Source organism: Ptychodera flava, chromosome 20, assembly GCF_041260155.1.
Source record: "Ptychodera flava strain L36383 chromosome 20, AS_Pfla_20210202, whole genome shotgun sequence".
NCBI lineage: Eukaryota > Metazoa > Hemichordata > Enteropneusta > Ptychoderidae > Ptychodera > Ptychodera flava.
Genome location: NC_091947.1, coordinates 10,927,952 through 10,955,708, shown reverse-complemented (window position 1 = coordinate 10,955,708; position 27,757 = coordinate 10,927,952). Strand labels below are relative to the sequence as shown.

General features: G+C 38.4%; 1 pseudogene; it reads right to left on the bottom strand.

Moving 5' to 3' along the window:
* On the bottom strand, nt 1-26,949 carry LOC139120013 (excitatory amino acid transporter-like; annotated as a pseudogene).
* Nucleotides 26,950-27,757: the final 808 nt, after the last annotated feature.

Sequence of the window (27,757 nt, the reverse complement as noted above, 5' to 3'; positions counted from 1 at the left end):
CGAGTGACACAGCGATACGCGTCAGTGAAGGTCAAGTGTTAAGATTATCCCCGGAGTGGAAAATGTCGAATGAAGAAGGTTTAACAGATGGCAGTTATCACAAAGAAAGTTTCAATTCGGTTGTTGTAATATCGAGACGGGAACATATTCTACTCTGAGAAGCGAGAAAGGTATAAGTCCTTTCCATAATTGCTCAAGATACGATAAGTTCGAAGGAGGCAGCTTTCACGAAAATAAGAAAAGCAACTGAAGGAGGTTGTCATTTTCTTGATGCCCAAGTCGCTCTTACTACTCCTCGGCAGAAGTTTAAATTGACTTGTGCCTGAGGGAGACAGCATTTCTAATCTGCTAACTAATTAATTTTTTCACCTGTAGACGTTACATAACATAGAAGACAAATAAATATTATAACACAGTGCGATGTGATGCAGTATAGCAATAGTAGCATTATCGACAAAATAAAGCAATTTACATAGTAATGGATTCGTTATACGTATTTTGGCTTGCGTTTACTACATCTACCGCCTATAACTTATGTCATATTGATGCAAAAGTCTTTGAGTATGGCAATCTGAAAACACAATTTACAAAATTAATCCAGACATATCACTTTTATGTCAACACATTTATGATATTTTCATTGACTTTCCTTATCGTTGCGCATCCCTTGGGACAGAGGAACGTTATATGCACAGCTTACGTGGTTCTTGCACTCTACGCCATTAAAGGAAAAGAGTCTTTCACATGAAAGTTTCCTCCTTGCACCTATGATATGATATGAATGATGAATTCGCCATGTCCAGGTGACGGTCAGCGGTATAGCCAGCTAAGTCTGTCGTTTGACGTTGATTTTCACAGATTTGTATTGCTCTCCTCAAAGCTCGTTTGCACGGCCACGTCAGATGGATCGCATAGAGTATTATCGTAAGCTTTGATAGCCATCGAATCATTCTTTTCTCCCTCCTGGGCCTCGATTTCTTTCCTCATCACGCTGTCTACGATGCGTGCGCATGCGCAGTGACCGATGCAGTTGACCGCGGTTCTCAGTCCGTCCCTGATATAGAAATAAAACAAAAGACGGTGACTTGACCAATTTGAAGAAGATACTTTTCTGCAGACATAGAAGAGTCACTGCAGGGAAGGACGACCGATGCATGACCAATGTACAAGTACGGAGATAACAAGGATTTACAATTAACAATAAGATGCGTTTGTAGAAACCTACACTTAAGTGTCGGATGAGGATTAAAGTGTATCTTTCTAAATGAGGAGGCTCAAAACGATAAATGTTCCAATGTCCTTAAGAACTGTATTCAGATTTTTAATATCGGACAAGTTTGGAAATCGACTGAATCTACATGCACACTAGAATATTCTAAATGTGCTATTTTCGATGCCATTAATGTTACGTCCCAGATGAGCGTGATTTTAGAAAGTGTACTGAAATATGAATCTTTCAAGGCATTGGTATATAAGTCCATTCATAAAGTATGTTTGTGTTTTAACTCAACAGCTTACTTAGCCACATATTTACTGTACGGTTTAGCCACACACAAAAGTGTGACTCAACGACCGTTTGGTGACAGTTAATTATTCATGAAACGTGCGTGCTGAAAAATTGTACCATCTTAGTCACCTCAAAAACAGAGATTTTAAATATTGCTCAAACTTTCCGAAAGCAAACTTTAAAAAATTCTCTCCCTAAATCAATTAGGAGTGACCGTGCAAAATTGGTACGGGAGAAGCAAGCTGCTCAGAATTTATTGATATTTGAAATTCAAAATGACTACTATGTTAATTTCATCGGGGAAAGTCAATTTTCGACTTTCACAAAAAGATGACGGCGAGCGAACGCTCACGCCGAAGAATAACACAGTGAGTGCAGATAAGCTGTATACGAACAAAGTATTGTAAAAATTTGAAAGTCCGAATATCTTCCCCCGGGGGGTACTCTAACTTTAGAGAGATCGGTCTAAATATTTACAAATCCAAATAAACACACATAAATTAAGAAGGATGGAATCTCCTCGATTTAAGTAATGTAGGCAAGTATGTGACGATCAGAAAACCATGGTAATTTAATAATGCAGTGCGTTACTCACAACAACCATTCCACTGAGAGCAGAAGGCCGATACTGTTTGATGGAATACCTGCCGCGTTGCAAACGGTTACCATGGCAACCAGACTGGCGCTTGGAACGGCTGGGAGGCTGTTTCCCATCACCCATGTGACAATCCTGAAGAAAGGTTCATCAATATTGACAGTCGTTCATTGTTCTAGTCGCAGTGTAAGTATCACGGCTGAAAGGCTGACTTGCAGCGTGTTTGCAAGGTTATATGTGATTGGTCGATTGTCACCACTCACAGCAACTTAGGGAGTTTATTTTTTTTATTATTCAATTATAACGGTAAGATTCTACCAAAATTGGATCAAACTTCAAAATCGCTGCAAGTCGGCCAAAGTACCACAGTGCAATGATTATAATGGCGAAATCAATACAAGAGGAGTTTTTCCTCTAATTCGAATTTCCGCATGGAATATCACTACAAAACATTCTACTGACAATAACAAATACTTTGACATAACCTCATTCAAGTCTTGTTCGTAGGAAGAAGTAGTTTCAAAACTGGTCGACATGAGACTGTGTTTTCCTTTTCCTGCAGCAAATCAGCCTCTTGGTTTACCGACAAATTAATCCTCCGAAGTACAGCGCTTACCCGGCGGTGATGACTTGACCCGCATTCAAGGTCAAGTTTGCAACCTGTGCCAGCCAGATGGCGCCGGAGATGATAAAGAGAGCTGAGCCATCCGTCTTCAGGGTTGCACTCAGGGGGACGACGTAGTTGACTACGGTCAGGTGGATACCGTTAACTTCACAGGTTTTCAAAATTTCAGGCAGGATGGCTAAACTGAAAGTGAACGAAAAGGCAAGTCCATTGGTGACCTTTTGGGGAGGATGGAAGCGGAAGAGTTGAAAAAATCTGGAAAGTAAGAATTGCCACTTTCGCTGCTGTTCTGTTGCTACTCTTCTGTGACACGTTCGCATTTCTGGAGGCTGCGTAAATCTTCGGACACGAAAGGAAAAGTCGATCCGTATTTCAAGCGCCCCTCTGAAGAACCATCAATCCGTGCTAGCACAATACGTCATATCAAGCACGTTAGTTTTTGCCGTAAGAAATTTCTGACTAATTGGATTAGTTTTACGTCCATGCGGATTCCTGTAGGTAGTACAGCGACCCCTTCACGGGGAGGGGGTGAAATGATTATCTAATCAAATAATTTAACGATCAGATAACAGGAAACGAATCTTTTTTGCCTAAAACAGAGTGCGCATGACTCCTTACTTTGACTTGGTCACAGCGGCAAGTAGTGTCGGTCTTGCACATTTCCACCAGAACGCGTATGGATTCTTCCGAGCTGTGATGAAGAATATCACGGGGAGTGTGACAAAGAAGTGAATGCCGAGACCAGCTACAACGACGCCGACAAATAGTCCCAGAGATTTCCATACAGCAATCATGTCGGTGACATCGATGAGGGCGCTAAAGATAAGACTGGCAGTGCCGACCGGTAGTAGCCTGTTTTAAAATAGATGCAAGTATAAACGAAGACATGATGTATACGTAGAGTATATCTATCTATCTATCTATCTATCTATCTATCTATCTATCTATCTATCTATCTATCTATCTATCTATCTATCTATCTATCTATCTATCTATCTATCTGTCTGTCTGTCTATCTATCTATCTATCTGTATTTGTTTGTGTACTGATATATCTATTTATCTACCCCGACCAGGACTGAGTTGTATTACGCCTGTCTATCTCTATGTGCGTGTACATGCAACTGAAACGAGACTTACGGAAATTTCAGACCTTGTCGTGGGGGAATATATATCTGAAATTGGAAAACTGCAAGGGGATCAAGGTTTTTTCACACAGCGCGGAGGGAGTCACTCGATTTTCAAGAGCGTCCGACTTGGCGGAAAGCATCTTACAAGTATACAAAAATATTCCGGAGAATTAAGAGGTGATGATCTGTGTTTTGTTTTCATTCTTTGAAGTTCGTAAACTACGATCTAAATACACGTACATGTTACTAACTTCTCGTCTTGGCAAGTCCATAAAGCTTGTCTTGCCGTAGTTTTTACCAGCAGAGTGGGAATGTCAGGCTCTGGCATGCATTAACAGGGGCTGAAGTTAGGCAAATCTTAACTTGAGATGAACACATCCTTTGACTAAACCATTTCAGTATTGAGCCAGTATAACGATGGATATTACTACGTTAATAGACAAAACACATGTACGATGAAATCTCTCTCTCTCTCTCTCTCATCTCTCTCTCTCTCTCTCTCTCTTAATTCAAGGTTTCCCTCTCTCTTCTCTCTCTCTCTCTCTCTCTCTCTCTCTCTCTCTTAATTCAAGGTTTCCTATACGCTGTCCCGAACAACTTCGGCCAGCTTCCACGTCAAATCGACGAAATAATAATCAATGATAGGTGATAGAATGAGGTGAAACAATCGTCGAATACTGTGCTCCGAAGGTTAACCCGGGAATTCAGGGGTAAACCAAATTATGTAACAGTATAGAAATAGTGGTGTGTATACAAACCAAAGGTACGCAGATAAAACTTTGAACGAGGTTGCGCGAAGCGCCCTCACGAACTGCAACAGTGGCCTCGTTTCCTCTTCCTGTACGCTCATTGCAACTCCCAACGCAGCAGAAAATGCCAAAGCACCTTGAGAAAACAAGAAATTCGCAGGTATGATACACAAGTTTAATGAACCTTTTCCTTGACTTTCAGGCTTGTTTTACTAGACGACAGAACTCTTAGTCCTACTCGTATCCACTATGATCAGCTGCAGATTATTGGTATACATCAACTTACCGAGAAAATTAGTTCCTGAACCATAGGCTGTCTTCTTGCCGATTGGTACTTCCTCCGTCATGTTTGTTCCAGTCACGTTTCTTTCCTCGAATGTGTAATCAGTATATAGCTGTGGAGACCAATATTATAATACCAAATTAACATTTCCCACCCATACTCATAAACACCATGACTATATCAATTCTAATTGACAAAGGACGATGGAAAAACGTTTGAACGACGTTTTCGGTGTCTCTAAACTTCTTTGAATATAACACGTTCACATTGAACCAGTAAATTTAATAAAGCTAAACCACGGCGATTCTGGCAATACGTAGAAATCCCATGCAATAAACCTTCAGTGTGCTTTACATTAAATAACATAAAAGCTAGATATGTGGTGTGTTGTGTGACTATCATACTAAAACAACCAATGTTCGAAGAGTTTGACTCAAAAGTGCACCTAACTTAGATGCAAATGAAAGTTACCGTTTCAAGGCATGCCCGGACGATGTTGTCAGGGAAGATGTTTCTGCAAGAGAAGAGATAAGATTATATTTTATTTCCAGCAACGCAAGAGAGATTTTGAACTCAATCTGCGTAATGTCAAACCATGTTCCATTCATCAGCGCGTGGGGTAAGACCGTGGCCAGGCAGCTCACTGAACGGCAAATGCAAAATGAAAGAACCACTTTCTTTGCTCTGCACATCACGCGAAAGTCATCTAAATGACAGCATAGGGAATGCGTCTTTAAGTTTGAACCATTGTACTGTTAAGTATGATATTTATACTTTTATAAAATTATTAGTACTTATTTGAAGGCAACGAGACTACAAAGCATATTACACCGTTCACGGACTTACAGGATATGATATTTTGATCATTCATGATATCCTACTTCCAAATTTCAGTTCTAGTTTCTCCTCAATTTCAACAATTTTCTTTATAAAGCTTATCATGGCAGCACAATTTCAGCGTTTTGTAGGCCGATCGGTTCGTTTGGTAAACACATTGAAAGATGCTTTGGATCTATCAGTAAGTAGCGTTTATTGGCTTTGAAACGAATGGCACATAAACTCACCTAAACAAATCAGCAATGACGTCTTGCGTTTCGTAATACGCAGGCGCGTAGTCACTGTCTCCTGGATCAGCACCGGTGTCGCCTGGTTTGATGGTCAGGCTGAGAATCGAGACCCGTGACTGTTCCCAGGAATACGGTTCCAAATATAAATGCCAAACTTATGCCACTCATTTTACCATTGGATTTAGGATTTACTGATGCCGTCGCTGAGGGCAGACAATAGCAAATTTAAATATTAGTGAAAAGCTTGCGTATTTTGGCATCCACGAGATTGACTACGCCATCATATCACGCTTGCACTTTTCTTTTGAAGCTTTGCAAAGGTGTGATGCAATATTGATTTTTTTAAATGTCATATCTCTTATCTCTTTTTCATTCCAAAACTGTCATACTCATAGCATTTTCCTGGGTACATATTTATTTCACGCATATAAACCCTGGAACGATTATTGTTGCTAAGATCATAGAAACGACACTTTGTTACCAGCAGGGCGAGAATTTGCTGTACACCATACTATGGAGTCGACAATAACGTGCCTTACAAAGGTTCTCTTATGACGTGACCCCTGAGTACAGTGAAAGAAGTGATGACCTTTGAGTAAATAGTGGAAGAGGTCACTGATGGCTCATTTCCCATTTTGCAACACTTGGCGTTCTGTGACATGATTTTCTGACGGAAACCTACGATTTCTTATCCTTGGGTTCGAACTATTAGTTCTCGTTTGCATGCATTTGCATAATTACACTGATATAATTTGTAGCCCTGTTACGGCGATGCTGCAACATACCCGTGATGATACTAGCCGTCAACACCGGTAAAATCATACAGCGTAGTCCTCGCATGAATAATTCACCCGGGAGTCCAATCCACATCTTGGCAGCATCCGAGATGTCCAACGGCTACAAAAATGGGGAAGAATTACGAAAAAGCGGGTTCAGTTGCAACATCTTGTGCAATTATGTATACTACGGTATATTATATTCAATAATTAACATGCCTGACACGTTGCGTGTGATTCTGTGATGACCACATTACTTTGACATGGCATACCTAGGCGCACAGAGTCTAAATAAAACTACTATCCAATACCTGAAAAGGGAATATCTAACATTCGACGTTGCTTTGAGTATCCTGTTGAACCTCCCCGATGACCACTTTTCCTCAGCACCCTAACAACATAAGCTTGATGTCGGTTGTTCAGTTCTAATCTCTGACGTCGATCCAAGGAATTTTTTGGAAGAAATTCATTCAATGTCATAGGCAAAGTTTACAGCTGCGAATCTTTCTGACGTCATGGAAAAGCGAGACACTGAAGGTACAAAAATAGTATGGTTTTCACCGCTTGCGAAAAGCAATCAGGCGAACGATCAGGAGACGACACAAGCAGTAACTCTCATTTGCTGAAAGTTACGCGTTGACACGATACAAGTGAACGACCGCGAAGCTATGCAGGTATACGAACTATTTGACGCAGAAATAAAAGTGAATCCCCTACCTGCAATATTGCCACGATGATGAACCCAACAACCACGCCAACCAAGGTCAATAACAGCAGCAGATTATTCATCAACCACTTTCGCAAACACTTGCCGGAACATTTCATCTTCTTTTTCTTTCTGAAAATCTTCGTTTATACTATACAGAACTGGATCTGTTGGGATATCAAAAGTAAGGGGATTGTGCATCATCGGTCAAACGTGATGTCTGACGTCATTTAACAAAGAACTCTTCAATCACCTTGTTTAAGGTACCACACGCCTCAAAACTGAAAGATTTAAAATTTTGCTCATACTTTCCTAAAGGAAATTTTAAATTTTCCTCTTTCAAAATCAAGAAAAAATTCAGTGGTCACCTTCAGCTTCGACACTACAAAAGACATATTATGTGAAGTAAAGGAAATGAAGGCAACATCACACACCGGCTCCACCGTTGTTAGTGTTACGACATAGTGAATGAGTGGAATACACGGCGAGAAACCGGTGAATCGATAGTGCTTTGACTTTGGTCATGTGACTTTGGTCCCAAAAAAACCCGATTTTATGTCTTTGAATCGTCCTAACGGTGTTTCGGAAACAAAGTGGAATCCCTTCATCAGTCGCCATACTCTTATTGACATTTCAAGTTCAAAATGGCCCATTATCCTTATATTTAATAACTTTAAGGGGGTTAAATTTTCGAATTTTACAAAAAGAAACAACAAGACAGTACAAATGTCATATATTCTGTCCCATGGCGCATCTCACCTATATGTGTTGGTAAAATACACAAATAAATCAACCTAGTCATCTTCATTCCGTGCTCTCTGCTGGCGAATTTGAATGACGACATTATGCTTCCGAAAGTTTTTAAAGATATTTCATGGTACGTAGTTTTTTTTTGAAATAAAATGAAGTAGAAAACGTCATCCAATTCTTATCGATTTCAAGTGCATTTAGATTTACTCACTCGTGATAAATTAGTTAGGTAAAGTAATTGAAAATACAATTCATATAGAGCTGCATGTGAAGTAACAGAAGACGACGGATAATGCTTATTTTGTAGGGGGCAAGAGTGACATAGACAGTCTAACCGTTTCTTTCGTCACTGTAGTAAATTGACTTACATAGCACTATACACTAACCACCATCATGATGGTTGCCACAAAAAGCGATACCCCAACTGATTGGTCCCTATCTGAAGCGAGTTATCACTTTAATCAAACTCTTCATCGACAACCGTGCATATGTTCATTACAAAGTAAATAAATTCAGTATTTGTTTGTTTCTTTCTGTCCTGTGAGATCTATTTCTCACCAGTCATCTTCGTTGAATTATAGGGTGTGATTCGTACAAAATCGCTTTCCAGAAAATCTGACATATATTTTCTTCTGTCTGAACTAATCATCAAGTGCTCTTTTGGTAAACAAATAAATGGTACATTTAAAGACATTGTGTGACTGCAAGATGGTTGCAGTTGGATGCCGAGTCAAATGAAAGTAAAATTTGCAATGATTTGTAACATCTTTGAGCTCAAAAAAGTATTTATTTTATTAAAACTATTACTCCCTTTGATTCAATTAAAAAGTGACTCTGATTATCTTTATGTACAAGCCTTGGAAACTTTCGCATCGCGCGACACCGGCGAAAAATAGTTGTTTACAATGGCAGCTTACTGGCCAATGTTACCTGCATAAAGGTAAGACGATCGCGCCCTTATTTGTATGAGTGTTGTGTATTGTGCGATTCGAACTCAATAGGTTGCAGCGGAATAGCCCACAATTGTCATTGTTATATGTGTGTGAGACTTGAGTGAGTGTGATATAGCACAAAGGGTACTGACCGTTCATTACAAAAAAAATCATAAAATACGACTGTGGCTGTTTGACACATCAAAAACATTGGTTGATAATCATCATTTTTATTGATGATTATCAACCAACAATTTGCGTGTTCGTAAAGCGTTATTTTCTAAAAAAACCCACTATTTTCATGTTTCATGTTGTTAAAGGTAATGAAAAATGTGCGTTTCGATCCCTGTACTTACGAGCCATTGTGTCTGATATTTCTCCCGGCCATGTGTGAGAGAATGAACTGCAAGCTTCGTTGCACATAGCAAGGGCACTGCCTCTTCTTAAACTGAGTGTCACCCTCTCCAAGGTCGAGTGTGACGTCATCTGTTGAAACCATTTACCTACTTATGTTACAGGCAAGCAAGTAAAAGGGGTCTGATAGACGTGCCTTCTGTCACTGCTTGTTTCTAAGACTGTTAACAGTGTCTGTCATGCCAGTGCATTTGTTACTAAAAACCCAAGGGTCTATGATATTAGGGAGCGTTCAGTTATTATGGCCGGGGGATGGGCCGGCAAATTCTTCCTGCGCATCGATCAAAATAAGTGAACCCCCCCCCTACCCATTGCACCAAAAAATTGATGACCCCCCTTTTAAGATGACAAAAATTTCATGACACCCCCCCTCACATTGCTTGAGTAAAGCTGCACACACAAACACCTCGGGGAGGGGGGCACGATACAGTCCAAAAAAAAGATTGTCAGATTTTTTCAAATGACCCTCCTTACAAACTCACAAGGTGTTAATGTTCAAATTTCCCCTTCTGACTTGCTATAATTTTGACAGAAATTACAGGTGGATCGCAATATTTTTGCGCAAGCATGTGTGTACAAAATTTTGATATTTGGATTTAATTGATAAACAGCTATTGACAATATTCACTATACATGGTAGTCTATGAGAAAACTTTTCGATACAAAACTATATCTATGCATTTATAGATATTTGATAATTGACATAAATGTACTTAATTGGAATAGGGTTGTTACAACTGGTATGTGGACAAAAAATTTGACTTTAGAATTTCACTAACAATGTTCATCCACTATATATGGGAGTCTATGATAAAATTGCGAATAATTTTTTTCCAATGAAAAACTTGCTACTTGTGCATATACAGACGTTCAATAATTAACATAATTGTACTTGATTAGAATGTGATGATTAAAGGTGCATATTATATGCACAAGAAATCTGATTTTGAAATTTCCCTGAAAAGTTCATCCACTATACATTGGAGTCTATGAGGAAACTATGAATAATTTTTTTTCAATACAAAAATAGGTAAACCTATGTATTTATGTAGTCTAGATTATTAATATTAATGTACTTGATTAGAATAGGGTGGTAACAAATGGATTTGTTCGCCAGAAATTGGATTTTGGAATATCACCGAAATGTAGATTCACTGTATATGGGAGTCTATGAGGAAACTATGAATATTTTTTCCAAAACAAAAATAGGTAAATCTGTGTATTTATGTATTCTCAATTATTAATATCAATGTGCTTGATTAGGCTACGGTGGTTACAAATGGATATGTGTGCAAGAAATTGGATTTTAGAATTTCACCGAAATGTTGATTCACTACACGTGGCAGTCTATGAGGAAGCTATAAATATTTTTTTCCAATACAAAACTATCTAAATCTGTGTATTTATAGACGTTTGATAATTTATTTTAAAGTACTTAGTTAGACTGGGATGGTTTAAGGTTGATATGTGTGCAAGAAATTGGATTTTGGAATTTCACCGAAATGTGAATCCACTATACATTTGAGTCTATGAGAAAACTATGAATAATTTTGTTACAATGCTAAACTAAATTAATTTGTGCTTTTATAGGTATTTGATAATTGATAGAAATGTACTTGATTCAAATAGGGTATTTGAAAGTTCAGATATGGACAACAAGTGTGATATTGGAATTTCACCTAAAAGTATAATTTTCACTTTTCATGGTACTAGTAGTCTACAGGTAACTGTTAAATAATTTCCCTGACAAAACTTGCTGTATCTGTAATATGTAAGTAATAGGAATTGTTCATTGCCCTCAGTGAGCTCGATTTACAATAAGACAAGCCTCAGAATTGCCAAGTCAGGATGTTCATGTGGCAGATAATTATACTTTTGTTCAGATTTAGTTAAATGACTTCAGAGAATGAAATCATGCTCCGAATCATTTTTATCTCCCAGAATATTTCTGAACACTGAAACTGCTTTTTGACGGGACGGATACTTATGAAAATTAAGTGACCCCCCCTCTGAGCTGTTTGAAAAGTACATGACCCCCCCCCCCTTGCAGTTTTCAAATTTAAGGTGACCCCCTGGATTCTGCCGGCCCATCCCCGGCCGTAATAACGAATGCTGAACTTTCCCTTACCTTTATTGCGCCCTTACACGAGAAACATTCCCCACCCGTCCGCCGAGACATTGTTCACGAACAGAAGTTTTGCGTGAACGGCCGTATTTGTTGCCTCGTAATACTTATGCACCGAGATTTCTATTTCATTATTCAAGTGTACGGATCCAGCTTCAACCATAATTTAAAACAAAAGACGGGGAAAATTGGCAGAAATGGGTATATAATCTTGACAGCTAAAATTTTCATCGTCTCAACATACGTCTCACATCCTAGACTATGGTCTATAGTGAGTTTGGTTCCATTTGTCAAGTTACTGCTGTCGAAGACACAAGACCTTTCTTTCTTGCATTGTTAACGAAAAGAGTGAAAACAGAGCAGCATCTAACGCCACTGAATCGTATATGTAGGTCATGAAGCAGATGAAGTCATGATTAGCTGTATTTCCAACTACAGAGAGACGTCCAAAGAACAATTGACGAGCCACTTCACTATAATACTCGCTATGAATCATAACATGCGGTTTTTGTGATCTCTGCTTGGAAGAAGATTACCATAACACAGTCCAATGGTAAAAACATTAGGTCACAATTGAGAGTTATCAGTAGACCTTTGGACTAAAGTGTGACCATTCCAAAGTTGGCATATGGAAAGAAATTACTTCAGTACTTATCTATAACTGCTGTTGAGAAATCGAGAACATCAGGAGAATGAAGTGTAGTTATCTACTTACTACCGTGAACACTGTTGTTACGTTACCTTTGCAAGGGGATATATCTTCCGATTAACCTGACGGACAATGAATACAACAGCTCTTGCTCGGGTCGTCGTGAAGTCACGTGGCCCCTCCAGCCTGCTCCGTTATCACAAGGACATTGATATAGCTGGGCTGGGTGGCAAGATTGACCGGAAATAGGCCATATACCAGGCAAATGTCAACGAATACCCCGATCAAAATGCAGAAATACAACCTTTAAGCAATACACAATTTTAAATTGCTTTCACGACTTTATATTCTTATAGAATTGTGATACAGAATAGGTTTTTTCCAAACATTGTTCCTTGTTAAATGTCTGGTTGCCGTGCAAATTTTTCTGCCATACTTTATAATCACATTCATTGCTATGAACACCTTCTCGAATCAAAGCTCAAACAAAATAAAAGTGTTGGTATGAGACTTTGAAAGGGTTGATCTAGCAGCAGAGCATATTGTTGGAGCTGATAGAACAGAAATCTGGTCAAAACTGTAGAGCGTAGATTTGCTCAAGAAAACGCGGGAATCTGCAGATCCTGTCAGTCTAAATCAATCAACGGAAGGAATGCGGCCTCATGCTTGGACAATGAGCCGTTTCTGCCAAGAGTGAGGCTTTCTGAACTCTTTCACGTGACATTGGAGTCCGATTTGAAAAGTAAGACTATTTAGTCCGTGGGCTGGAGGGGCCCACCGTGCAACCCCAAAAACCTACTATATGGGTATTTTTTTGTTCTTTAGGATCTACTGAACAAGAAAAAAGATGCTAACATTGGATATTTTGGGATGCACTACCTCTCTTGGCTGGTTTTTGATTTGCATGTACCGCGAAAAATGACGAAAAATGGGTAGGGGTATTGGGTACTATATCCTCCCCTAGATTAAATAAACTATCAAGTAAAAACATAAACCTTACATTTTTGGAAAGCTCCGACATAAACCTTACATTTTTGGAAAGCTCCGACACTGTTTTTTATGACAGATACCAACTTTATAGCAAAATAAATTTGTGCACATAGAATAGGACGACTTTAAAACGAATTTCTTTGACAATTTTGAATTTTTTACCAAAAATACCATGTATCAATTGCGATTTCTTTTTATGATGCAAAATTTTGAGTTTTTCGTGTATAGCTTATTTATTCCTACATATCAAACAAGAAAATAAGTGTTAACCTTATATATTTAACAATACACTACTTCTCTGGAGTAAATTTTGAATTGCGTGTATCGTATGGGGTACGCAAAGGTTGGGGTAGAGGGTACAAAATTCTTTCCTTGATGAAGTAAAAAACTGGCTTGAAATGCCATATACATTGTGTTTTTTGAACGCTTAGATACTGATCTTTCGAAAATGTGTAAGTTTTAGTTAAAAAAATACGACGACATAGAATTGGATTACTTGAAATCTATTTTTTCTGATAACTGAGTATTTTTAACCGGAAGAAAATATGTTAACTATGGTTTCCTTAAAATGAAGCAAATCAAACAGATTTATGGACTTTACTTACTAATTGCGATGTGCTGAAGAAGAAAATAAATGTCAAAATTGGGTATTTACCATGCAGTATTGTTTCTAGTCAGTAAACTTGCAAGTTTTGCTAAACTGGTATATCGTGAATTAGCATTTTATTGATATGTGGTGATCTAATGCTCTGCTTTAAAAAGAAGACTTTAAAAACACGTCCACGTACTAGTCATATTGTCATTTTCTCCTTACAGTAATACATAGACTGTTGATGACTGTCTATTTTTATAAATATCCATTTTAAATATTTTCCTATAAATTATTTTTAATAAGACATATTTGGAATATGTTCTATGCCTCCTTGTCTTGGTGATACAGCAAGTATCAATATCAATCTATTAGACTGTGGGCTAGAGGCGGTGTACGTGCAACCCCACCGCCTCCATAACATAACAAACCTGTATTTTTCAGGAGCCTTTGGATTACTCATTTGTGATAAATTGGTTAGGTATAAAAGTAAACGAAAATACTATTCATATAGACCTGCTTATGAAGTAACAGAAGAAGATGGATAATGCATATTTTGTAAGGGGCAAGACCGACATAGAGAGCCTACACTGTAAAAAAAGCGGACGCTAGACGCGTCTTTACGCGTTCAAAATGTACATGTCGGTGTTCAAATTTGAACGGCTAGTGTTCATATTGTTAACACTAGTGTTCATAATATTAACAATGATGTTCTAAACCTGAACACTATGTGTTAACAACGATCTCCTTCAAGTGTTCAAAAACTCAGCATCACAGAAATTTTACGATACTGTGAAACAATTAACAGTCTTTTGTGTTTTTTCTTTACAATGGCTATATTAATTTACTATTGCTTCACTGTCCGGCAAAAGTACACGGATTTTGGTGTAACGAATTTCACACTAAGTGAAAAATATTTCCGGCCTACAATTGCTGAAAGCATGTTTTTTCTAAAAAAGGAAGTATACAAAATAATTTTACACGTTTATTACGGGTTGAAAGTTTAAAAATTAGAAAGAAAATCAGAAAACCACCATGAACGTTTAATTTTAACATCGGCGTGCAAGAGGCGTTCTACTTCTTAACACTTAGTGTTCAAGTTTGGTGTCTTTTCCTATCCCATGATGCATCAAAACGGAAGTTGCGACATTTTCTTGTAAGCGCACCCTGAAGTCGTGATCGTGCGGAAGCAAGACCAGAAAGGGTAAGTTTCCTCTCCAAAATAGTAAAAGGTATTGATTTTTGAAGCATCTATATTATCGTCCTTTGAAATTAATTGTATTGTACCTTTAAATAGCTTAACTACGTGAAAAAAACTTTTTTCTTTCAGTGGCTGCTATACCAACAACTAGCTGTGAATACGCAGTGGTACTTTTGGCCATGGCGTATCGATCGATCTCACTCGGGTCAAGGGTCATCACAATACAACTGTAGTGATAACCCTTGACCTGAGCGCGATCGATACGCCTTGCATAGTACCGCTGCGTAATCACAGCTAACATATGTCTTTTCGTAAACACAATCGCATGTAAAACATCAGTTAAACATCGTAGAATATACAATGTATTGTTTCAGCATATGAGAGTTTGGCTTTTTAATTTAATCAATTGATCACAAGAAGCAGCAAATATTTTGTAACAGTTTTGAAGAGAGGCACTGTATATGAAAGTCTCCACTTTTCCTTATAATAATCAGCCCCTTGTCTTTCATTTAAAGTTTCATCTCGCCATATTACCTATTGTTGCATTTTTTTCAGGATGTAAAAAGTTGGATTTAACTGAAAATCGAACAGTTGTTATAGAAGCTGGTGGTACAGATAACGAAGAAGATGAGTGTACAGGTAGCTGTCTGGAAACAAGCTTGAGAAACTCAGCTCATCTCTAATGTAGATTTAAACTTCCAAGGGTCAGTAACTGAATTTTGATAAATTTCTGTATTTTTGTTCTGAATTAATCTAAGCTTTGGTAGCATGCTATGATCAACTAAATGTTGCTGGGGAATAAGCTTTCACAGACGTGTAGTCTCCCTTATTTAAATTAAAGCTGAAACAAAGCGACAGACCATTCAGAGTAAAAATGTCCACTCTGAATTACTGATTTTTCTGAAATTTTCACTCTGAATTTTCTGTCACTTTCTGCTTCAATTTTTCATCCCCCCTTGCATCTGATGAAGGAGACTTCACGTACTTTGAAAGCTTATGCCCTTGTAACATTTAGTTGATCATAGCCTGCTACCAAACCGTAAATTATTTTGTATTGTAGCTCAACACGTCTCTTGTACTTAGCAACTGGTTTTTAGCTTTGCTGTCAACTAAATAGGTGGATGTGTAGCATTGTCCTCAAATTTGTACTTCCAAAGGTTTTTCTTCAAAACAGCCTGTGCGAATCCTTTAATATTTGGATTACAGGTCCCAAGGGATTACCCTAATCAGATATGTTCAAATTATGATGAAATATGCAAATTTATATTTTTGAGGCTAATTTTGCTATTTTTTAAAAAAATCTTCTTCTCCTTTACTGACGTCTTCAATATTTTGTAAACATGTCCCTAAAAATGACCATTGTCAAATTTGTGCTAGTTGTGATGAAATATTCAAATTTTTATATTTCATGGCAATTTTTGTCATTTTTGGTCAAACAATCTTTAAAAAATCTTTTTCAAAACTGCTAATCGAACAGCTTTGATATTTAGGACATTGATCTCTCTACTGGTTGTCTTTTTCAGATTGTTAAAATTATGCAGAAATTTGCAACTTTGTGTTTTTTGGCATTAAAGACATTTCAGACATTTTTAAGACTGTACATTGGGAATTACCAAATGTGATATATTTAAGTTATGATGAAATGTTCATTTTTTCATTTTAAGGGTGATTTTTACCATTTTTTAGTAAAACAAAATTGTATAAAAAATTAATAGCAGGGTACACCAGAATTTGAAAGGTTTTTACGAATATGTTTTAAATTTCTGAGAGGTATATTTTGAAATGTCACCCATTTATTTCAGGGTTTATTTAAAGATATTACAAACAAACTAACCTTTTTTTATGAAGGACTTTGTTGGACAAGGAAATAGGTTTTACCCTGCCAAGGACCCACTTCCCCACTTTCTGCATGTTGTGTCTTACTGTGACACTTTGAGAACTTGACATGTTGTGTTTACTTTAGTGTGGACAACTATATGCCATGTGCACCAGAGAAGCCTTGACTAACTTCTATTTTCTTCAAAATTTACTATTGTCCATATAGGAGGAAATGTCTTTAAGAAACCATCTTACAAAAATGAAGTATGCATTTCATACATATACGTCTTTTCAAGACAAGAAGTATGCCAAATTTTGAGCTTTTTCAGATGATTTTTGTACGTTTTAAACAAGTATGAACATAAAACGTAATCCACAATATGGTGATTTTTATTGCTTATGTTTTTGATAGGAAGGTGTTAACACTGTTGGTTTTTTCCTCTGACAAACTTTACATACAAAGTTGCAATGTTTATTTACCCATTTTACAGTAAATTATTGTATTTTACTCTAGAAATGTTCGTGTATTTTTAGAATAAAATAATTTTACAGGAAATCAATAGTCTGTAATGTTATTTCAAGGCTTGATATACCGTGAACGCCCAAAATTAAAGGTGTTCAACAAGCGCGCATCATGTGTTCTAGCCTTTAACACACTTATCGTTGAACGGCGTCCATGCGTTCAAAAAGTGTTACAGCCCTTTGAACGCGTAAAAGCGTTCAATTTTTTGAACACATTTCCTGTGCAACGTGTGTTCAGATACGGAACACCATGGTGTTCAATATAATGTCTGATGAACACGTAGCGTTCAAAATCTGCACACGTGTGTTCAAAAATTGAACGTTGGTTGAACACGTAGTGTTAAATTTCTGAACGTCTGGAGGCGTTCAAAAAGTGTTACAAAAAGGCGTTTAATTGGTGTTCTATCCTTGAACACTTAACTTTACAGTGTAATTGTTTCTTTCGTCGCGCTACACTAACCACCATGGTTATAACAAGAAAACAACACTCCGACTAACTGGTCCCCATTTGAAGCAGTTTAGCACTTGACTCGAACACTTCATCTGCAAGAGTGTTTCTGTACTGCGAGATATGTTTCTTAGCATTCAACTTTATAACATAATTTTGTGTGAGTCACACAAAAATGCCTGTAAATCTGACAAATATTTTCTTTTGTCTGGCCTAAAAATCAAGTGCTGAAGGTCTTTTGGTAAAAAAATGAATGATACATTGAACGACATTTGTGTGACTCCAAGATTGTTGCAGTTGGATGCCAAGTCATTATTAAAGCTGTTATGTCTCTTGATTCGATTAAAACTAGCTTTTGACAAGCCGTTAAGACTTTCGCATTGCGCGGCACCGGCCAAAAATGGTTGTTCAAAGGAAGTTTACAGGTCAAGGTTACCTGCATAAAGGTAAGACGACGCCCTTTTATGTATGCGTATTGCATAGCGTGTAGGCATGTGTGTATTGTGCAAACTCAATACGTTGCGCCAGTTTAGGCGTACAATTACCATTGTTACGTGTGTGAGACTTAAGTGACTGCGTTAACTTGATTGGTACTGACCGTTTTTTACAAAAATCGTTTATACGACTGTGACTGTTGGCATATCAAAAGCATTGGTTGATAATCATCAATGATTCTTGAAAGCATATGATTAATGCAAATAAAATTTGAGTGGATATAAGGCGTTATTTTCTAAAAGAAACACTATTTTCATGTTTCATGTTGTGAGGGGTAATGAACAATATGCGCGTTTTGATCCCTGTATTTACGCGGCTTTGTGACGCGGCTTTGTGTCTGATGTGCCATAAACACAGGATGTTCCTCTCTACCATATTTGAGAGGGCAAACTGCAAGCTTTGCTTGCATACAGCAAGGGCAGTGTCTCTTCTTAAACGGAGTGTCACCCTCGCCAAGGTCGCCAGTGTGACGTCATCTCGTAAAACTATTTATCTATTTGTTTACAGGCAAGCAAGTAAAAGGGGTCTTATGTGGCTTTTGTCACTGCTTGTTTCTAAGGCTGCAAGCACTGTCTGCCGGTGTATTTGTTACTAAAACCCCAAGAGTCGATGGTATTACCTATTATGCGTCCGTGTCACCATTATTTTGTTGCCCGCCGCTTGCTTACAATTCCCCGCCCGTCCGCCAAGACATTAGTCGCGGACAGTAGCTTTTTGCGTGAACAGCCGCGTTGGCTGCCTTGTAATAGTTACGTGCTGGGGTTTCTATTCCATTATTTAAGTGTATACGAAACCAGCTCCGACCATAATTTAGAAACAAAAGATTGGGAAAAATTGGCAGAAGTTGGCATAACCTTGACATCTCGAATTGTAGCCGTCTCAACATACGCTTCACATCCTAGACTATTGCCTAGTGAGTTTGATTTGTTCTGATAACCAGGCATTACTGAGTACTTTTTTCCTCACACTAATAATTGATAAAGGTCTCGTTCAAGCTTGCTTCTCTGTCCCGAGGTGCTCTTCACTCGACAGATAAAGAGTTTGTGATGTGGATAGGCGTGGAATATTTCAGGGAGATAGTTTCTTTGGCTATCCCCTGCGAACAATGTCGTTAGAATTTGAAGAGTCTATGCTGGAGATAATATATGTTAAGGAGATAATACCAGACATTTGTGGAGATCTCAGGAGGCAAGACGGCTCGATTTAGAAAGGTTTTAACAGGCCTGAGTAATAGCTTGAAAATGCTCTTCAGACAAGAAAATATTTCTATGCCTGTCAAAACCCTCCGGTCACGCTTAGCATGATCGGCTCTCCCTCTCGAATGAGATTTGGCAAAAGTTTGTGTTCGTGACAAAAGTTTGAAATAAGTATTCAGAAAATAATGCAAGTAAAGCAAGAAATAATAAGCGGAAAATCGAACGGCCTGTTTTTCCTTCAGCTGTTGATTTTTTCCATCCAATGACACTTCCAACTAAAAGCACTCCGAATCAGAAATTGGTCCGCGAGAAAGTTTTGGGTTTGACTATGGCAAGCCAAGTGTTGCAAAATTCAAAAAACACATTTTTGTGTTCTAAGTTTTCATGTTTGTGTTCAAAAAACTTATGTTTATGTTCATAAAAACCATGTTTATGTTCTAAAATGTATGTTATATTCTTAAATTGTATGTTTATGTTCATAAAAATCATGTTTATGTTCTTAAACTGTATATTCAGGTTCATAATAACCATGTTCATGTTCGTAAAATGTATGTTTATATTCTTAAATTGTACATTTATGTTCATAAAAACCATGTTTATGTTCTTAAATTGTATGTTTATATTCTTAAATTGTATGTTTATGTTCATTAAAACCATGCTGTTATTCAACCTTTCATGCTTATGTTCATGAAGGTCATTTGTTTGTTCATTGAACAAATTTTATGTTCATTACTGCTGGCGCAAATAAACTTGGAACACCGAAGTCCCTATATACATAGGAAAACCGCTGGCGATATCCCTATATCGCCAAGTGATTAGCCAAAGCGGTATCGCTAGTGAGTTAGATCATCTTACAGTTTGTTTATCGAAAACACTGCGGGGTGCCCATACTGCATGTGTTTCATAGACAAAAAGCCATAGCAGAGGCCGTTCAATTTGCGTGAATGATGGTACAAGAAAGGATTGACGTTTTGAGTAAAGTTACTTGGGTAAATTTCGATGAGCAGGGAACCTGTAGAAGCAACCGTTTTGACAGACTTCCCTCAAAATGAAGAAAGAGTGTAGGTGAGAAAAACGGTAGGTGTTGTCCTTGAGCTCGCTATCGTTTGGCTTCGTTTCGTTGTGCAGGCGTGTCATCATAAATGCCGTCATTTCCACTATCTCACAAAAATTGTGAATTACGCCCGGCATTGTGGTTAAATCTGTATTTTTAACTTTCATTTTTATAAAGTGATCAGCTTACGTTGAGGTTTAAAATGTGCGTCTCTTTCTTATATGTTGTACATGAACCTTTATTCACGTTTTACACCCATCGAGCGATGGTTTGTCGACCGGTGTAAAGTAGATGCGTATTCTAAGTGAGGAATAGACGGTTGTGAACATAACCAATGGTACCGGTACGTTACCGGTACGTTATCGGCCGTGCGAGTTGCTGGGTAAAACTTCCTGGCTTTGACGTTTTTTTTATCCGACATGTCGTAGCGAAATTCTGTGAGAACTAATACTGGCAAGGTTTCGGTTTTCGGAGAATTTCAGTGTATCAGCTGATTATCAAGTTGAAATAAAGCGCGAGCGTGGATGGTCCGACTTGTTGCTGCTGGCGCACGGCGTGGTGTGGCGGGGAATCTCTGTTACAAGCATCCAACTGTCGGCCATAACCTCTACGGTCGCCATCGACGGCTTTCGTGATTTTGAAGAATAAACTAAACCGTAGATAAAGCTAGACCTTTTCTCGGCTCTCTCAGAGGCAAAGGCGACGTAAACCGTGTCCGAGTCTCGGCCTTGACATGACACAAGAAAGTCATAGTTCAATCACATTTATTGCGTGCGTCATACAGATGATATCATTATTCATAGGGGTATCCGATTGAAGTGGGTACATACTATTCTCAAGAAACGTACGATAAAAAAGGACAGGCTAAATAAAATGTTTCAATCATATCATCAATTGCAAAGAACGCTGAAATGCTGCAGATTTTAATCGCTATGGCAAAGTTTGTTTTTTGACCTCACGTTATCCGATCGAGAACGTAAGCTTAGTTTGACCCAAAGTTTGAAAATGTATTTTCTGATCTCCCGCGGCATGGCCCGCAGCCCAGCCAGTGACGTCGACGTTTCGTACTTCGAATTCTGAGAGCTACATCAAATCGCCACGGTCAGCGGACAAGAAATTACTATTTTCAAATCGCTATCACCAAAAAATTACAGAGAAATGAGACAACACGGTGAGAAAAAAGGCATATCATCAATGATGTTGATAACCTACATTTTGCTTCAAAACGGGTACCTTTTCAAACCACCCAGATTCCCGATACCAACTCGCCCGAATTCATTGACAATTTGTTGGGCGAGCCAACGATATATTTTTCCTGCAAACGTAAACAGACTTGCACTGAGCACTGAAAGGAATAGTTGGCGATATCTTTACCGAAACTGAAAAAATAGCTGAAGAAGTAGCCACCTCTCAGGCAGTACACGACCAAGGGAAACCTGAGCGTTCATATTCGACTATTAAATGCCAAATGGAGCATTTTCAACGAAAACGGCGATGTCTAGGCGATGACTTATTTTTAAAGTTGAAGAAAAATGCTTAAAATTTTGGTTGTGTTAGTCAATCTATCGAAATATTTTTGTTCCAACTGATAAAATCATAGACAGTCTCGATTATACCATCCATAATTAATATTTACAGACTATATCGGCAGGGGGGATGTGAATTTTAACACAAGGAACGCGGTACGAACGAACGTGTAATCTCAAACAACAGGCGAGTTGTTTCGGGCCAATATGACTAAAATCAGATGTAGGTTCCCTGGTCATTGAAATTTACCAACGTAACTTTACTCAAAACGTCAATTCTTTATTGTACCATCGTTCACGCAAAATGAACGGCCTCTGCTAAGGCGTTTTGTCTATGAGACACAGCATGGGCACCCCGCAGTGTTTTCGATAAACAAAGTGTAAGATGACCCAATGCACTAGCGATACCGCTGTTGGCTGATTACTTGGCGATATAGGGATATTCCCAACGGTTTTCCTATGTATATAGGGACTTCGGTGTTCCAAGTTTATTTGCGCCAGCAATAAAACACTGCTTATGTCCATATCTCCCTGTTAACACTGAGGGCGCTCTGGAGTTAGCAGCACGAGACAGCTATGGCGGCGGACATCATCAAGTTACACCGCATACAGCGAGAAAAGTGGGCTTTACGTGTGCTTAAAAGCAAAGCTTAGCACATCGTGGATCTAGACAAGTAGAGCGTGCTCGAAAACGGAAATCGATCACAAGTTTGTACTAATACGGCTGTTCTCGGCGGAGAAACTGCACACTCTCATTCGGAGGCGCAACCAGCGGTTTAACGTTGTAGGCCTAAATGTCTACGCACTTTCGAAGTCCAAAGTCAAAGACTCAGGGCTGTGGGAGGTACTCTGATCCGATGTAGAGATGGGTCTGTCACAAGTGAGGGGAGGACCACACAACAAAATACCCTAATACGATAAAGGGAGAACCATTTGATTTCTGGGGGGCATGGAGGATTTTGAGAAAATAAATTTGTCACCAGGTGAGATAGAAGAAAAAAATGATCCTGTCATGGCCTGAGAAAAAAATTGTCATAACAAACAGAAGTGAAAAAAAATTGTCACAATGCATCAGAAATTCGCAAAATTTGGGAACCTTACTCTCATGTATTCTTTGCCGGCGCGCCGCCATAGGCGGCGCAAATGTTTTTACCACAAGCAATTCTTATGTTTTTTTCCCCAGCACTTATGATATAAGCATGCACTACATAGGTCTACTTTACACCTCAGTACACTCAATGTTTTCCTTCTCTTTCCTGACCCAAGAAATCACATTGGAGGATTTCTGTTGCAATATCTCAATGGCATAGGCACTATCTAAAGGGGACTATTTGACTTCTGTAAATTGTTAAAATTTAAAACACAAGACAGGAGTCAATAAACTAGTGTTAAAACCAATATATTAATTCTCTCAATATAAATATGTTATAAAGATGAACAAGTTAACAATGAAAAAGTGAGGAACAACAATATAATGAAATAGAATGTGAGAGCCTTGTTTCTCTGACCACAAAAGATAACATCTTCCTGAGAACTTACATCGATGCTTGGTCATGTTGATTATAATATGACACCACACACCGGATCACATACCGGGTCAAAGCACTATCGATTCACCGGTGTCTCGCCATGTATTCGGAGGAATGTGAGGGGGTTAGGGGTCACTAAAAAAATTGAAAACTTCAGGGGGGCATTACTCAAATGTGGCGGGGTAACTCAATTTCTTTGTGCGAAATAAATTGAAACACATCTGAGATTGCACATTTGCACACATCCATTTCTCAAAATTTTCACTGCGAGAGGGGGAGGACCCCCCTCTCATGCTCTCCCCCTTGGGTCTTCTAACAGTTTTACTGGGTAAAAGACAAAATTTTAATTGAAAATATTAAGAAATCTCTCGGATTGCACTTCACTGCATCGTGGCGCACATCAATTTCTCAAAATTTTCACAGGATCGAGACAAAACTGAACTGTTGTGAATTCATCCTTTATTATCACAGAAACATGTTTTAATGTACCTCAGTTCAATGACTATTTTGACAGATAAACATACCATATTCCGGCTTTTTATTAGAAGCTGGCAGCTGGAGAAATGACGCAAGAAGCTAGGTCACAGCTTTTCCGTTCCTGTATATTCATTTGTCTTCAGTCTCTGGCAAACAGAACTGTTTTTCACAAATGATGACCCCCCTTTGTCAGACGAAAAAAATTGATGACCCCCCTCCCCCGCTAAAAAATAACCAAAACCCATATGTCAAATTTACCCGCACGGTTTGGATTTAACTCCGGTACGCGGCACACTTGATTCGTGTAGCAGAGATGCCAGTGCACAAACTTCTCAGCCACATCCATGCAAACGTCTGTTAATTAGGACGACTGTAAGGCAATTTTTAACTTCATTTCCATAGACAACTTATGTCCATGGACATTGTATAAAGTAAACTTTATTGGAGTGGTTCGCCAAAGGCAGCCCTTCGGTTAAGACGGTCATGGGCCATTACGTAAAGTCAACTTTATTCTCATGGGCAACCAAAGGTGGCCCGCTGGTAAAAAGAGGGTCGATCATGGCCATTGCACGAAGTAAACTTTACTGAACATGCAGGGCCGCTGAAGGCGTCTGGCCGTTAAGATGGTCATGGGTATTACAATAAAGTCAATTTATTGTAGTGGGCCGCCGCAGGCGGCCCGCCGGTATAGAGGGTCGATCATGGCCATTGCATGAAGTAAACCTAATTAGAGTGGGCCGCCAAAGGCGTCTGCCCGTTAAGAGGATCATGGGTAATACATAAAGTATAGGATTTTGCCAGTCCCCCCCCCCCGGGTCGTAAAAACTGAACGGTCCCTTAGGTCTGTTTTTGTTCGGTCCTCTTCTCACTAGTAACGGACCATTCTCTACATCAGATTTTAATCAGAGTGCCTCCCACAGCCACAACAACCCTAAGTCTTTGACTTGGACTGCCAAAATGCCATAGGCAAACCGGTGGTTTTGCCCGAGTCGGAGAGCGTGCAGCACAGTCACCTTTGGTCGGAATATTCCACTCGGCGTCTATGCCCTCATAGACATGTGTACATATGCCTGAGAAGGAGATGTACACACGTCTATGGGGGCATAGACGCTGAGCGGAATAGACCGACCATAGGTGACTGTAGGTGTGCGTGCAGTTTCTCCGCCGATATTTAGTAACCACCCTGAGCCTTTGACTTTGGACTTTGAAAGTGCGTAGACATTTACAACGTTAAACCGCTGGTTGCGCCTCCGAATGAGAGCGTGCAGTTTCTCCGCCGAGAACAGGCGATATTTAGCACAAACTTGTAATCGATCTCCGTTTTCGAGCACGCTCTACTTGTCTAGATCCACGATATGCTAAGCTTTGCTTTTAAACACACGTAAAGCCCACTTTTCTCGCTGTATGCGGTGTAACTTGCTGATGTCCGCCGCCATAGCTGTCTCGTGCTGCTAACTCCAGAGCGCCCTCAGTGTTAACAGGGAGATATGGACATAAGCAGTGTTTTAATGAACATAAAATTTGTTCAATGAACAAACAAATGACCTTCATGAACATAAGCATGAAAGTTTGAATAACAGCATGGTTTTTATGAACATAAACATACAATTTAAGAATATAAACATACAATTTAAGAACATAAACATGGTTTTTATGAACATGAACATACAATTTAAGAACATAAACATGGTTTTTATGAACATAAATGTACAATTTAAGAATATAAACATGGTTTTTATGAACATAAATGTACAATTTAAGAATATAAACATACATTTTAAGAACATGAACATGGTTTTTATGAACATGAACATACAATTTAAGAACATAAACATGGTTTTTATGAACATGAACATACAATTTAAGAATATAAACATACAATTTAAGAACATAAACATGGTTTTTATGAACATGAACATACAATTTAAGAACATAAACATGGTTTTTATGAACATAAATGTACAATTTAAGAATATAAACATACATTTTAAGAACATGAACATGGTTTTTATGAACATGAACATACAATTTAAGAACATAAACATGGTTTTTATGAACATAAACGTACAATTTAAGAATATAAACATACATTTTAAGAACATGAACATGGTTTTTATGAACATGAATATACATTTTAAGAACATAAACATGGAAACTTAGAACACACAAATGTGTTTTTTGAATTTTGCAACACTTGGCTTGCCATAGAGTATAGTGGGGTCCATTTGTCAAATCTTTGCTGTCAAGGACTCAAGACATTCCTTTCTTTCTTACATTGTTTACGAAAAGAGTGAAAACACAACAGTGCCCAACGCCACTGAATCGTATCTGTAGTCCATGAACCCATTAACAGTCGTATTTCAAACCACAGAGAGACGCCCAGTGTAATGAAGTAAAGTAGAAAAATTGACGTGCGGTACGCCACTTCACAATAATACGTTTATTGATGGATTTAGAGACTCGTTATGAATCATAATCTGTGGTTTTTGTGATCTCTTCTTGAAAGAAGACAACCATAACACAGTCAAATGGTAAAAAATGAGGTCACAACTGAAAGTTTATCAACAGATCTACCCTAAAATGTGACCTTGGCAAGAAATGACTTCGGAACCTATTAAAACGGCTTTTTGAAACCGAGGGAATCAGGAGAATGAATTGTACAGTTATCTATACTTACAATGAAGTACCGTAAAAAGGTTGTTACGTTACCTTTGCGATAGGTTATGTCTACCAATTATCCTGATGGACAATAAAACAGGTCGTGTTTGTTGGGAGTGTCATGAAATCACGTGGTCCCTTCACCTGCTCAGTTGTCAACCCTATCGTCTCCGCCCATTCATCACAGAGGCGTGGATATATCACGCTTGGGTACAAAGATTGACCTGGAAATTTGCACTATCAGGTAAATATCAACACAGAATGCTCATCCCGATCAAAGTAGCGTTATCTCTGGATGTACGTCGAAATAGAATCTTTTGGGAATTTACAATAAATTGTCTTTGCAGTGGTTTAAGGTTTTCAAAGTAGTTTTAGGTTTTCAAACACCGTTTCTTGTTAAAATCTCTGGTTGCGATGCAATTTCTTTCTACCATACTTTATATTCATATTCATTGCTATGAGTAATTTCTCGACATGAAGCTCAAATAAATGAAAATGTTAGAATGAGACGTTGAAAAGGTACTCCATCAGATTGACTTGTTTCGTAAATGTAGTTATGAACAAGACGTGAAATTTAAAACGAGTTTGACGTAGCAGCCACAGCGTATTGTTGGAGCTGATAGAACAGAAATTTGATTATAATAAAACTGTAGTGCGCAGATTTGCTCAAGAAAACACGGGAATCTGCAGATCCTGCTAGTCTAAATCAATCCATTGGAGGAATTCGGCCTCATGCTTGGATAATGATCCGTTTCTGCCAAGAATAAGGCTTCGAACTCTTTCACATCAGAATTGAAGGGTAATAGGGCGAAAAAACTACGAAACTACATAATATTTTGAGCAAAACTCCCGCACCCTGCTTTTCATAAATTAGCAAACTTAAAGAGGCACTCCCACTTGGTAACATTTTTAAAACACATTTTTTTAATGCCAACGGTCGATATTTG